This window comes from Spinacia oleracea, chromosome 4, assembly GCF_020520425.1.
Source record: "Spinacia oleracea cultivar Varoflay chromosome 4, BTI_SOV_V1, whole genome shotgun sequence".
NCBI lineage: Eukaryota > Viridiplantae > Streptophyta > Magnoliopsida > Caryophyllales > Amaranthaceae > Spinacia > Spinacia oleracea.
In genome coordinates this window covers 121,530,315-121,545,327 of record NC_079490.1, presented here as the reverse complement: position 1 = coordinate 121,545,327, position 15,013 = coordinate 121,530,315, and positions in this window count along the sequence as shown.

The following is a 15,013-nucleotide window of genomic DNA, read 5'->3' as shown; positions in this document are numbered from 1 at the left end:
GTGCGACGACGAGCTTTGATGTGCAGCGACGAAGCAAGCCGAGAAGCTAACAAAGTGCAGCAATGAAACAGCAAGAACACAGGTTGTGCGGGTGCACAGTTTGCTTGTGCGGGCGCATAAGAACAACATGATTTCCTGTAACTTCTGTGCGTGCGCACAGGTTTGCTGCGTCGACGCACAAGGGATGTGCGGGCACACAGACCCTCTTGTGCGGGCGCACAGCTACGCGGAGCTGATGTTTAAAAGCAAAAATTGGAGCGTTGTTTCGGATGGAGTTCATTAATTAGAATTAGTTTTCAAAATTAGTTTTAAGCCTAGAGAGAGAAATAGATTAGAGTAGATAGAATTATATTTTAGGCTTTGATTCCACAAATCAAACACTAGATTTCTATTTCGTTCTTCAAATTCGTAGCTCTTCTCAAGTCAATATTTAAATTTTGTTCCTCACCTTTTCAACACTTTTGAATTTCAATTTCAAGCTTCATTTGGTATAATTCTCAACTCTATTCTTTAATTCGTTCTTAATTCTTTAATTGCTTCATCAAATTCGTTTATGCATTGATTTCATTGTTTGATTTTATATTAGTTTCATATTTTGAATTTTGTTTATTTTTGGCTTAATGTTGATGTTTGAATTTTCTGAATTTAGTTGATTCAAATAGTTTTATTGTTGCAATTAGTTTCATGATTAGGATTAGTTTTAGTTTAATCTTGATTTTGATCTTGCTAATTGAGTAGTCATAGTCTAGAGAATAGGGGTGAAGTTTGGGGATTAATTTGGGATTTTTGAAGTGAATTCATGATGATGTTGTGATTGAACTTTGATTTGGTGATTAGGATCTCCATGTCTAATTAGATTGGTAGTTGCAAATACTAATTCTAGTTAGTTGATTGTAATGTTTTATGCTAATTTGTCAAGAGATTGAGGATTAGTATAGGCATATGGGATGAACTATTTCTAATTGGTAGGTCATGCGAGAGATCTCCTTCGGATTAGTTAACTCAATGCACTCTATCCGAGAGGTAGCGAATGCAATATTTGTTGTCTTTCCCCCTAATAATCATTTCCTTGCAATGTTGATTGATTGAACTTCGACCTTTCCTAATGAACCCAAGCCAATCCCTAATTCCCTAGATTATCCCATTTACTTTCTTTGATTTCAATACATACATAGATACTTACATACATTTTTCGCTCGAACTAGCTTGTGAATGAATTAGTTTGAAAAGTCAAATATATCCATTCTCTTGGGACGATCCCTAAACTTGCCGCTATAATCAATATAGTGTGTCGGATTAGGAGTTTTATAAATTTTGTTTGGTAGGCGGAGTTCGTTTCAACGACCAAAAAACGCCGTATCAAAATGGCGTCGTTGCTAGGGAATGACATCATTGTTTGATTTTTTATTCTAGTTCACTAGTCTAGATCATTTTTCATTTTCTTTTTATTGTCTTTTAGAACAAAATTTTGAAAACCGAAAAAATGGTAACTACCTTTGTTTCTCAAAATGATGAATCGATTACACTTGATGATCTTCTCTATCTCCATGATAAGTTATTAAGTTCTTTGGAAGATGAATCTACCAAATCATTGTGCGAGATGCTCCTTTTCATGAAATATTTTGAAATTCAAGAAGACCAAGAAAAGATTCTAGTTTGAATTCAATTGAGGTCATGTCCCAACGAGTTGTAAAAGGATTTTTGGGAATTTCTAACCTAATGAAAGAGTCTATTAAGGATGTTACGCGGAGAAGAGATGAGTTTGAGGCTATATCGCCACCTATGATGCATGACATTGAGGAATTGAGTATTGGAGAGTTTGTTCCTACTCGTTCCTCTTTGAGTGAATGCCTTGATGATTTTGATGAAAATATTTTTTCTCCCTTTTGCCTTGAAGTTCTTAAGTCGATTCATATTGAGGATGAAAGTGAATTTGCCAACCAAAAACAATTTCTTCAAGGTATTAAGGGAATTGAGGATGTGGAAGTCCCGTATTTGAATGAAGGATCCTTTGTTGAGATTTCTTGTGCTATTTGTGATGTGTGTGAAGCTTTTTGTGAAACTTTTGTTCCCACTCCCTTCCCTCATACCCTTTTGCGAATTAAGAAACTCAACATTTATCTTTCATTTCCCATCTCTTTTCCCTTTTCAGCCCAACTCCCACTGGTTGAGGATTCTTTTTCCTCTATTGATCCTAATAATTATCCTTCCCCAAAGGAGCAAGAAGAAGGGAGTATTTCTTTTGTTTTTCCTTGAGTTTGTAGTTTTGATTCTTCTTCTTATTTTCTTATTTTTCCTTTTTCCTTTTGATTTTTGATTTTTTATTATTTTTGGCTCCCCACCCCCCATAGGCATAGAGTTGCATTCAACTTTGTGCATGCTTCTTAAGAGACTCTTGCATATTTGATTTTCTTTGATATGTTTGCCAATGCATTTGACAAACTATTACGATCATTGTCGGGGTACTTTCTAGAGCTAAAAGTTGTCAAGCTAATGACGTAAAAGAAGCGCTTCTCGGGAGGCAACCCGTGGTTTTGGCCATTTGGCCCTTGTATACTAATTTTTTCTTTATTTTTGAGTTTGTGTGCCTTGCGCTTTCTTGTTGTGGAATTCATTTCATCTACCATTGCCATGCCCGGTAATCATATTGGAGAGTTCAATCATTATTTCGGTTCTTTGCGGGACTTTCTCCCACGACATTTCCGGTAATATCATTCTAACTCTTTTGCATTCTTTGGGATCGGGCATACCTTATGTTGGGGCATTGGTTGGATGGGTAGTTGTGCCTCCCCTTGTTTCGTTTTAGGCCTTTAGGACATGGCCTAATTCGAGCTTGGGGGCAGATTTTATGGTGTGGTTGCCACTATGATCTCCATGTGATAGATTGCGTTCTTTTGTGTGCTTTTGTGCATATTTCTTGATTAGTTTCATTGATTTTATTTTCTTTTTTCTTTCTTATTTGTTATCTTTCTTCTTTTTTCCTTTTTCTTTCTTTCATTTCTTTTTCTTTTCTTTTCTTTTTCTTTTCTTTTTCTTTCCTTTTTCCTTTTAGTCAAGGCAAGTTTTTCTAGTTTTGAGGATTTATTCTTGATTCGGGCAAAATAAAATTGGAACTTGTAGGTTAGAATTCTTTTACTCCTAATTGGTAGAGTTGTGCACGGTTTTGAATGTCTTTGTTCGAGTCTAGGATTAAGGTAGTCGATAGAACTTCGGAGAGCACAATTCTTGAACTCTTGATTGTGGTAAGATGGTGTCGCTCTCTCTAGTGATTTAAAACCGGAGAGGATAGTATTTGCTACCTATGTGTGAGGATTTTGTTCTTTCTAGCCTATTTCACAAACACATTGAATGAGTGGCATGGATCCTTCGCATTGACCCTCCTATATCTAGAACTTGCAATTCTCCTTCATGAGACCGCGACCGAGCTACTTTAGGGGACGATAGAGGCATTTCTTTCGCTGACTATTTTCTTTTTATAGATTAGGACATAATTTTTTATTTTTCTCTTGTATTTTATTTGACTTTCCCCCTTGCTAGCCATTTGAGACTTATCCCTTCATTTCTTATAAGCTCATTACAAGCCGATTAGCCTTTGTTTTATTTTCACCCTTAGAAGTGATAGTGAAGCCTAGTGTTATTGTGCTTTGTGATTTTGATTGAATATGCAAAATGGTGAGAAATGATGGATATTGGTTAAAGGAAAGTTTGGAGAAGTATGTTGTATAATATTGAATAAAAGAGGCAAAGCATAAAGTTTAGAAAAAGCCAAAATAGAGAAAAACAAGGTAAATTGAAAAGTTTCACTTGAAACACAAAAAAAATGAGAAAATGAAATAAGGAAATTACAAAATAGAAGTATAGTTTTATTTTATTCGTTGAATAAGCTTGGGGGAGTCCCAAATAAGTGGTATGATTTGGTTTTGATCTTGTTGCTCGAGTTGAGTTCATTTTATGCTTCACTTTAGGATTGAGCTCCAAATACCATATTTATCCACGCCCTTACCCCTAGCCTAAACGTTACACCATAAAAGACCTCTTGACCCTAGGGAGTTGAGTCATTGCCTGTGGAGAAAGGAAGTTGTCAAGCTTATAGAGCGGGATTGTCATGCCGAGATTGTCGAATAGATTTCTTTCCCCTCTTGAAATTCTTGTCTTTTCCGGCGCCTTCGCGGCGTCACGAGAAGCTATCTTTGATGGTAGATTTTATCTAGAGAGTGGACGCGGTATGCTTGGTTGTAGAGGGATAGAGGAGTGTAAACTACTTAGTTCTCTATGCTTTACTTTTGAATCTTTCACTCGACCTTAGACATTGATTAGCGTGTGCTCGTTTGTCGATTTTGGAATATTTGCATCCTCTTGTGCTCGTTCAATAATAAAAGCCCGGTTCTTGGATTTTTGTAGTTTTGTTTTGTTTTGTTTTTCTTTTTTCTCTTTTCTTTGCTTGTTTTTGGTTTGTTTTCCTTTTTAGGTCTCGCCTTGGCCAATTTCTGGAAGAGTTATGGGGTAAACTCTTAGGAAACCCTTGCGAGAGCCCCCTCGCCCTCATGAGCGATTGTGGGGTTCAAAGAGCTTGTTGCATGTGCTTAAATTCAACCGTGATTCCTGCAACAGTTAGGTAGTGTGCATTCTTGTAGTTCTTATTTTCGTAATTTTGATTTTGAATAAATAAGCTCATTCTCCTTCCCGTTTCTCATTCTAGCTTTGCTTAAGGACAAGCAAAGGTTCAGCGAGGGGGAGTTTGATGAGCGGCATTTATGTCGCTCCTAGCTTAGAATTTTAGTTCATTTTATTAGCATTTTATTATTATTTTTGCTTAGTTTTATCGTTTTTAGTTCGTTTATCGCATTTTTGCATTAATGGTAATATTCTCTCATCTTGCGTATATTTTAGTCGTTTTTTCTCTAAACGTGCCTTTTGTGCGCATTCTTATTGCATAAAGGTAATTTTGAGTATTAACGTGTTAAATAATGTGTCATGATGGTTGACTAAGTTTAATATGATTTTACGATTTGTAAAAATGCGATACGAATTAATAATATGCTATGCGATTTAATAAATGTGCTAGGCGATTTTACAACTTAGCTATGCGTTGTTTGTTGTGCGCAGCGACGAGTTTTGATGTGCAGCGATGAAGCAAGCCGAGAAGCTAGCAAAGTGCATCAACAATAGCTAACAAAGTGCAGCAATGAAACAACAAGAACACAGGATGTGCGGGCGCACATGAACAACAGGAGTTCCTGTAACTTTTGTACGTGCGCACAGGTTTGCTGTGTGGGCGCACAAGGGCTGTGCGACAAGGGCTGTGCTGGCGCACATACCCTCTTATGCGGGCGCACAGCTACGAGGAGCTGATGTTTAAAAGCAAAAATCGCAGCATTGTTCCGGAGGGATTTCATTAATTAGAATTTATTTTCAAAATTATTTTAGGCCTAGAGAGAGAAATAGATTAGAGTAGATTAGAATTAGATTTTAGGCTTTGATTCCACAATTCAAACACTAGATTTCTATTTTGTTCTTCAAATTCGTAGCTCTTCTCATGTCAATTTACAAATTTTGTTCCTCAACTTTTCAACACTTTTGAATTTCAATTTCAAGCTTCATTTGGTATAATTCTCAACTCTATTCTTTAATTCGTTCTTAATTCTTTAATTACTTCATCAAATTCGTTTATGCATTGATTTCATTGTTTGATTTTAATTAGTTTTATATTTTGAATTTTGTTGAATTTTGGCTTAATTTTGATGTTTGAATTTTATGAATTTTGTTCATTCAATTAGTTTTGTTGTTGCAATTAGTTTCATGATTAGGATTAGTTTTAGTTTAATCTTGATTTTGATCATGCTAATTGAGGAGTCATAGTCTAGAGAATAGGGGTGAAGTTTGGGGATTAATTAGGGATTTTTGAAGTGAATTCATGATGATGTTGTGATTAAACTTTGATTTGGTGATTAGGATCTCCATGTCTAATTAGATTGGTAGTTGCAAATACTAATTCTAGTTAGTTGATTGGAATGTTTTATGCTAATTTTTTAAAAGATCGAGGATTAGTATAGGCATATGGGATGAACTAGTTCTAATTGGTAGGTGCCTAGTGTAGAGGTCATGCGAGAGCTCTACTTTGGATTAGCCAACTCAATGCACTCTATCGGAGAGGTGGCGAATCTAATATTTGTCGGTTTTCCCCCTAATTATCATTTCCTTGCAATGTTGATTGATTGAACTTCGACCTTTCCCAATGAACCCAAGCCAATCCCCAATTCCCTAGATTATTCCATTTACATTTTGATTTCAATAGATTCATACATACATACATACATTTTCCGCTTGAGCTAGCTTGTGAATGCATTAGTTCAAAAAATCAAATATATCCCTTCTCTTGGGACGATCCCTTGCTTGCCTCTATAACCAATATAGTCGGTTAGTTTAGGAGTTTATAAATTTTGTTTGATTGAGTGATATTCGTCAACGACCGGAAATCTCCCTATCAGAATGTCATCAAGAACTCTTTTGATATCATTAGCAGAAAATTGACAGTGAAGCTTACTCCTATGATTGTCAGTGAGTCTTGCCTCTCTATCTAGGATCTCAGGCAGAACCTTAACTTTATTCTCTTTCTCTGAGCAGAATTATAAAACTGAACAAAAGCAGCCTGCACCCCATCTTCTGTTCTGATCCACTCACCAAACTCATTTTGAATAGAGTGAATTCGATTTTGCTTCCTTCTTTGTTTTATACTCTGGTGAAAAGCCTTAGAGTTTTCATCTCCATGTTGCAACCAATGGACTTTTGCAGTCTGTTGTAAAAAGGAGGTGCATCTGTCATTAGCAATCCTGCAATTCTGTGAAGCAGTCTTTTCTTCAGTGGCAAGGTTAGCACTATAGGGATCAACATGCATATGCTCCTATGCCTCCAAGAAAGCCTTGTGGCTGTTGTGTTTTTCAGCTTCCACATTACTAAAAGCTTCCTTGTTCAAGGTTTTGAGATCAGCTTTTATCCTTTCATCCTCTACAAGACGTTGTACATAGGGAAACCATAGACATATTTATTCCAGTTACTCTCAATTAACTCAGTGTAGGAAGGGGCAGTGGTCCACATGTTAAAAAACCTAAAAGGTTTCCTCTATGCTCTTGTTACATAGCATGAGAGGACAATAAGGCAGTGGTAAAACCCTCCTTCAGGGAGGAAAGAAGATTCCATATTTTCATGTAGTGCATCCCATTCTGCATTAGCAAGCACTCTATCTATCCTTGAGAACACCCTATCCTCACCTAGTTGCTTGTAATTCCAAGCACATAATCATGCCTCTCACCACATTTTGGTTATCTTTCTTGTTCAGACCTCTCACATTCCAACAAAGAATGATATCCATCAGGCTAAGGGGATCTCACCCCCTTCCCTGATGCCTCTACTAGACCCTCTAAAGGTTGAGTATGTTCATTGCTGTCAGCCATGGTCTCAACATCTTCAAGAACTTGGAATTTGTTCCCAATACTCACATTCTTAAGTTGATTACATCTCTATCTACTAAATCCATTCGCCATTAAAAATCCATCATGCTTGGGAGAGGTGGGAATGTGATTAGGGATAGCATGGGTTCAGTGATCACAAAAGCAGTGGGAGGGAGTCTTGTAGGCTGAACTGCTTTAGGTTGCCACCTTCTTCTAGTCTGAGTGTTCCTCCTAGAAAAAACTTATTGTTTATGTCCAATACCCTTACACACCCCACAAGTAGTAGGAACCCAATTATATTCCATAGTTTGATGAACAATCACCCTTTTTCATCCTTGAACTGGATTTCAGTGGGGAACACCTGATCAACACATAACTCCACTAGAACTTTAGCATATATCAGCTTATCTCTATGCAAGGTAGCTTGATCTACCTTGATAATTCGACCAATGAGGCCAACAATCTTATTTAAACTCTTTTCACCATAAAATTTCACACCTAGGCTGATCAACTTGATCCAAATAGGCAGCAATTTGATAAGGTCTTTGGCAAAGTTTTGATCAGCAATCCATGGTTTAATCATAACAGGCTTTGAATCAAATAAGTGTGTGCTCCCCTGCAATACCTTCTGACAATTCTCTTTTGTTTTAAACCAAATGAGAAACACCCCCCTTCCTACTAGCAACACCTTATCAATTCCATACTTCCCCCGAATGCGATGAACAAACCCAATCATGACGTTCTGAGGTGGGTTTGCACCTTAAACATAACAAACAATAGAGGATTGCCAATACGAGATTTCATCTTCCACATCCTCTAATTTAATCTGAACTAGATTAGGGTTCTCAATTGCAATATTATTCAAATTAGTTTGATTATTAGCAGCTTCTAGTCAGGGTGTTAAGGATTCAAAAATGGTTCCTGTAGGGGAATACAGTTAAACATAATAACATGTGCGGAACAATCCCCAAAGCCAGGAAACATGTATAAAGCACAGATTAAGCAAACTTACATTCTAAGCGTGTTTTCCACAATAATCTGTCAACGAACACGAACAAATAACTCCACTTGTCGTTCCTCTACTTGGTTCACCGACACGATCAGATCCGTCTTGATTATCGTAGCTTAGACAATCGATCAAGATACTTTGCTTTTGGGAAGAACTCACTTTGGAGGCACAGAGAGAATTAGGGTTCTATGTGTCTCTAGGGTTTGAGTAATATGAATTGTGTGTTTTTGGAAAATACAATATGCCTATTGTATTAATGATGTAACCGGCCAAGAACCAAAGGCCTTGACCGGCCACATCACGCAAGCCACGGACCGCACAGCCCCGCGCCCAGCGACACACTGCAGGCCGAAGCCCACAGCGCGCGCGCCGAGCAGCTGGGTCGTGGGCCTGCTCGCTCGTCGCTGCGATGCTTGTGATGTTGCGTGCTGTGCGTGCTCGCGCCCAATTGGCTGGCCTTGCTCGCCTTTGCTCGCGAGCTTGCTGGCTCGTTGGGCCTTGCACGCTTACGTGCTTGGCTCGACGGGCCTGCAACTCCGATGCCCTTCGTATTCGCGATTTAATATATTTCCGATATATTATTTATCGGTTCGTATACGACGAATCACCGTCGTACGATACGATTTATTCGTGTCGCCCAGCTTACGAATATTCGCGATACGATATACGATTCCGACAAAGGTTGTATCGTTTAATACGTTTCCAACTAATTCCCGAAAAGCTATTAAATGAATTTCCGATTCATTTAATCCGGTGATCTGTTACGTGTCATTGGTGTGACCTTGTAGGTTCAGTCAAGAGTAAGTTGTGAGTTCAATATCCATTAGAACTCACTGATCGGAAGCATTGCTCCAGCTAGCTGTTCCGATCACTTGATCTCACTGAATTAATTGTTCGCAATTAATCTGAACCTTGGTATTAGAATTAATGCACCTTGGGTGAAGGACAAATTTCATTCAGTTCCATTCCAGCCAGAAAAATGGGTACAAATGTTCTTGCCACTATTAAGTCCAGATAACCAAGCATTGAAGTTAGATTTCACCTGAGATTGCTGCTGCAAATCACGGAGACCAGATTCGGGTGAGAGACTTTGATCTTCGAGCAATTATTCAATGTCTGGGTGCGAAATTGTCAAAACAGAGTTATCATCCAATACCTCCGTTGATGGTGCAGGGATGTTCTGAGCTTGTGAGCGAGTCACCGGCCGCGCCATTATTGTAGTATCCTTGTCCTTCTTCCCATTTATGGGTTGGCTAGGTTCCTTGCGAGGTCTTCCCATGGGGGTCGAGAGAGTCGCCTAAAAGTATATTTTTAAAATCACTAAGAATGTATAATATGTTAGGTTATGATACATATGACAATTCATAAATCATGCGGAAAAACCATAAAGCCAGGAAAGCATATTATTTACACATAATCATTTAGCATAGTTTAGATGCATACACTTTGTTGCGTGCCCTCCCTAGCTGCGCCCGAACCGAACAAGAACAAGTCTTTAGGACTCCAAGTGTCGTCCCTCCGTAGATAGTCCACAGCACGTCCGGATCCGCCTTAAGCTTGACCAACTAGGATCGCCCTTAAGGTACTTAGAATTTTCGGCTAATGTAGGCAATTATATGACTGAATTTTTGCTCTCAAAAATCACTTTGAATACTTGAATACTCTATGCAAAATAATGACCCTAGGCCTTTATTTATAGAGGTATGGAAAGGGAATTGTAATCCTATTAGGATACGAATTAATTAAACTAGAATCCTAATAGAATTCTTATTTAATTAATTCATCCTTTTAGGTTTAGAAATTTAATCATATGTCGAAACCTGATAGCTTTAGGATTCGTATAGCACACAAACACACACACGCACGCACAACATCCCACGAGGGGCGCCATGCGCGCGCGCGCAGCCCGCGAGCTCCCAGCCCATTGCCACGAGGCCCACACGTTGCCGCAGCGTTGGCGCGCGCTGGGCCTGCCTTGCGGTGGGCCTGGCGCAGCCTTGGCTGGTGCGTTGTGGCGCGCTGGCTTGTTGGGCGATGGCCCGGCTTCGTGCTGGGCCTTCGTCTGGCAGGCCTCGTCCGATGCTAATTCGTACGATACGCTTCCGATTAATTTTCCGATTCCGGAATTCATTTCCGATACGAACAATATTTAATATTTCCGATTCCGGAATTAATTTCCGTTTCGAACAAATATTTAATATTTCCGTTTCCGGAATTATTTTCCGATTCCGACAATATTTCCGATTCTGACAATATTTCCGTTTCCGGCAATATTTCCGATTCCGGCAATATTTCCATTTCCGATAATATTTTCCAATAAGTACCATGTTTCCGTTTCCGGCAACATCTACGACTTGGATAATATTTATATTTCCGATACGATCCATATTTCCGTTTCGGGCAATATCATCGTTTCCGGAGCATTCATTTCTTGCCTGTGACGATCTCAGCTCCCACTGAAACCAAGATCCGTCGATTCCTAATATCCATAGATGGAGTATTTAATGCCATTAAATACTTGATCCGTTTACGTACTATTTGTGTGACCCTACGGGTTCAGTCAAGAGTAAGCTGTGGATTAATATCATTAATTCCACTTGAACTGAAGCGGCCTCTAGCTAGGCATTCAGCTCACTTGATCTCACTGAATTATTAACTTGTTAATTAATACTGAACCGCATTTATTAGACTTAATATTATATGCATACTTGGACCAAGGGCACTATTTCCTTCAGTCTCCCACTTGTCCTTAGGGACAAGTGTGCATTTCCTAATTCCTTTGTCGCTCGATGCTTGCTCTTGAACATAAGGTAAAAGTTGTCATCCTTATTATGTCCAGAGGTGTTCCTCGGTTTCAGAGTTCAACTGATCAAATAAACAGATAATCATAGCCTATGATTCATCCGAGCACGGCCATGCATTTCACAGTTTCTAGCTCTCCGAGTGGCCTTGTACAACTTTTAAGCATCTCATCCCGATTTATGGGAGGACAATCCCAATCTTGCGATCTTGAGATTAGACTTCGTTTGATAGGTGATTACCTGAGCGTTGCCTTTATAGCCTCCTTTTACGGTGCGACGGTTGGTCAACGTCAAAGCAACCAGTTCTCAAACAAGTAATCTCAAATCACTCAGGTATTGAGGATTTAGTGTCTAATAATTTTAATGAAATTTACTTATGACAGATTTTCATCTCTTACAGTAAAGTTTCATAGGTCTTGTCCGATACTAGTCTTCCCAAAGTAAGTATCTATGAAAATGATTATGACATTGCCATGTCCACATAGTTCAAGAAACAGAACTACTAGTCATCTTGCATTCTAATCGTCTAACGTTTTCTATGCGTCCAATTTTATAGAAAACTCCGACTAGGGACCATTTTCAACTTTTGACATTCAAGCTCACTTGATAGACATTTCTTAGTCACAGGACTGGTCCTGACAGTCTATCTTGAATATATCGTCAAATTGAAGGGACTCATCATTTAATACTAAACCAAGATTAAATGGAATATGAAAATACATTTCATATATGATAAATGTTCAACCCCATTGTTTTACAACCATGGGCCTCTAACCCATCTTTAAAACATTTCATGGAATTCAAAGCTATGCTTGATTTCCAGTGCTACAACGTGAGTGTTGCTTCTCACTTGTTGCATAGGTTTAGTTATCACGCTTTGCCAATCTTAACATCCTTTTCATCGAATGTTCTTCGAGATATGATGATAAGAACTTTTGAGTATGTTTATTTTGTGATCTAGTCTTTCTTGCTACATTAGTGGTTCTACGCATTTTGCAATGAAGAACCATTAAGTCAACAGACATGTGATCTTCCCAAGTTCAATGAAGAACTCATATAAACAACTCTATTTTATTGCTTCTTAGGCAATAATTACTTTTACTTCAACTGTATAGGTTGTTAGTGATGCTTTGTTTGGATCTACTTATCCAAGCAGTTCACAGATATGTGGAAGACTCTCCAACTATATCTTAGAACATAGAAATTATGATTTTAATTTCCCACGCAACAACTCATGGTCTTCAATCCATGTTGCCATTTCAAAACACGATGCTCTTTAGCTCAGCCTTGTCAATGGTTAACTCCAAAGGGTCTTGCTTGATCCTTTGCCAGTGTTTATGCGTGTAGCATCAATATTTAGCATATCTTTATTTCCTTGAATCAAGAACTATTCCTATGTACCTTTTCAAGTACCATAAGTATTCTTGATCTCAATCTAGTTGATCTTTACTTAGACATATAATATAGGTGAAGAATCTCATTAGATTCTTTGATGTTTAACTTAGTAAATGCTTATACATAGTTCAAACATTCATTACTTAGATTTATTCATATGGATCGAATATCTCCAATGGAGTCTTTCGGGTTTGATTTAGTAAATGCCATTACTTAATCCAAAACATTAATATAAGATCTTTGTAAATAGATCTTAATACCCAGTATGTACTAAGTTTCGCCTTGGTCCATCATTGATGAATAATTTCAAACCTAAGTCATTAACATTTGAATGTTATTTCACAATAGAGAGATATGTGTGATACACATAGGACCAAATAAGTTTTACGTACTCCCACTAAACTTCTTATATATCTATAAGAATCATGTACATTTTATGAAACTAAAATGCTTATTAGCTTCACTAAAATACAATTCCAATTCCCAATTGCTTGCTTAAATCTGTACTTAGATTTTATAAGCTAGCATTCATTTTCAAGCATTTATTTGGATCCACAAATCCTATGACATGCCATGTACATAGTTTTCTTCCAACATTTGATTGAGGAATACGTTTTGTCATCCAATTGCCATATGTACCAATATGCAATCATTACTTGAATTATAGACTTAAGCATTACGATTATGCATGAGGTTTCAACACAATCCATGTCATGAATTTGCTTGTGACCTTTAGCAACTAATCTAGCTTTGTGTGTGAACACAATTCCATGTTTGATGGTTTTAATCCTTAAAACAAACTTGCAACCAATAGGTGTGAAACTATTCTTGCAAATCAACAAAATTTCAATTTTGTCATCAAAACATTGAGTATGTTTTATGGCCTCTAACCATTTAAAACATTTGAGTCTATATATGGCCTCTAACCATTTTAGGGAATCTAGGTTTCGTCATAGCTTTCTTACAAGTCACAAACTCATTAATCTACATGATAATAGTTTGACTGCAAGTTGTAGGTTTCTTCACTATCTAATAGAAGAATCTCATAGTTTCATTGACCAGAACTCTATGTTTCTTTACTATCTAATAGAAGAATCTCATAGTTTCAGTGATTTGAACTCTATGCCTACTTGGATATAGAACATCAAACAATAGAATATCAATAGCCACTTGAAAGTCCTTTAAATATTCTGTTCTCCTTGAAGCACTTGTAAAGTCTTCTAAGAGATGTCTATTCTTTAAAGCCACTTCTGAAGTCTTCAAAGAATAAGTTCGGATTTTCTGAAGCACTTCGAAAAGCCTCCGGAATGTCCGTTTATGTTTGTTGTTCGCCTCGAAGACTTTCGAAGTCTATTTTCTCCCACTTGTCATTTTGGAAACGAATCTCCAAAAGGACATTATTTCGAGCAAACAAACATTATGTTCTCAAAAATTCGTGGTAGAAACAATACCCTTGTGTCTCATTTGAATAAATCACAATGAAACATATATCTAGACTTGGGCCTTAGTTTGTTGAATAACAAACACTAAGCTCCCACTGAGTTTAGCAACTCTTTAGATATAAATAATTGAAAAGATATCCTGAAATTACTTTTCAATAGCTTTGATGTATTTGGTTTAGTTTGGTGGTAGTTGAGCATTTTGTTTTAGAAATTATAGGAAAAGTCTTTATGATTCATCATTGATCGAATCAAGTACTAATTGACTTCGATTATTCCAACTAAGATATGCCATATCTTATGGACCTAGATTGTGAAATTACAACACACAATCATTGATGATCATATTTGGTCTCAAGTAATCATCAACATGATATAACCTAGATCTTTATGATTTCTTGCCAAGTGGATTTTATACTTCTGAATCTTTGAACTAGTCAAACAGATTCAACTTATATCACATTTGAGTAAATAAACCTATATTCACTCAAATCCATATAAAGTCATAAAATCTTTCTTTAGCTTTGAACTCTATTGTCTAGGCGTTCTAACAATAGTTCATATATTTTGTTACTTTTAACAAGTAAGACTAGTCGTCTTAAATTGATCTAGAAATCAATGAACTTTCAAAAGTCCATTAAAATAGAGCTTTTGAATGTTAACTTGTTGATATGGTCTAAGCAACAATGCCAAAGATTAGTGGAACTCAAATCAAGGGGTTGATTTGAACCTAGTAAAGTTCTTTAAAGAGTTGTTTGTTTTAATCAAGAATATTGACTCAACCTGTAATTGACCATTTCATTCAAATAAACAAACAAACATTGTTTTTGTTTTTCTTGAATGTGAGTCTTTCTGTGTTTGAAAACAGAAATTTAGGTAAGTTGATTATGGAACAAAATAGCCATTAAGTTCCAGCATTTG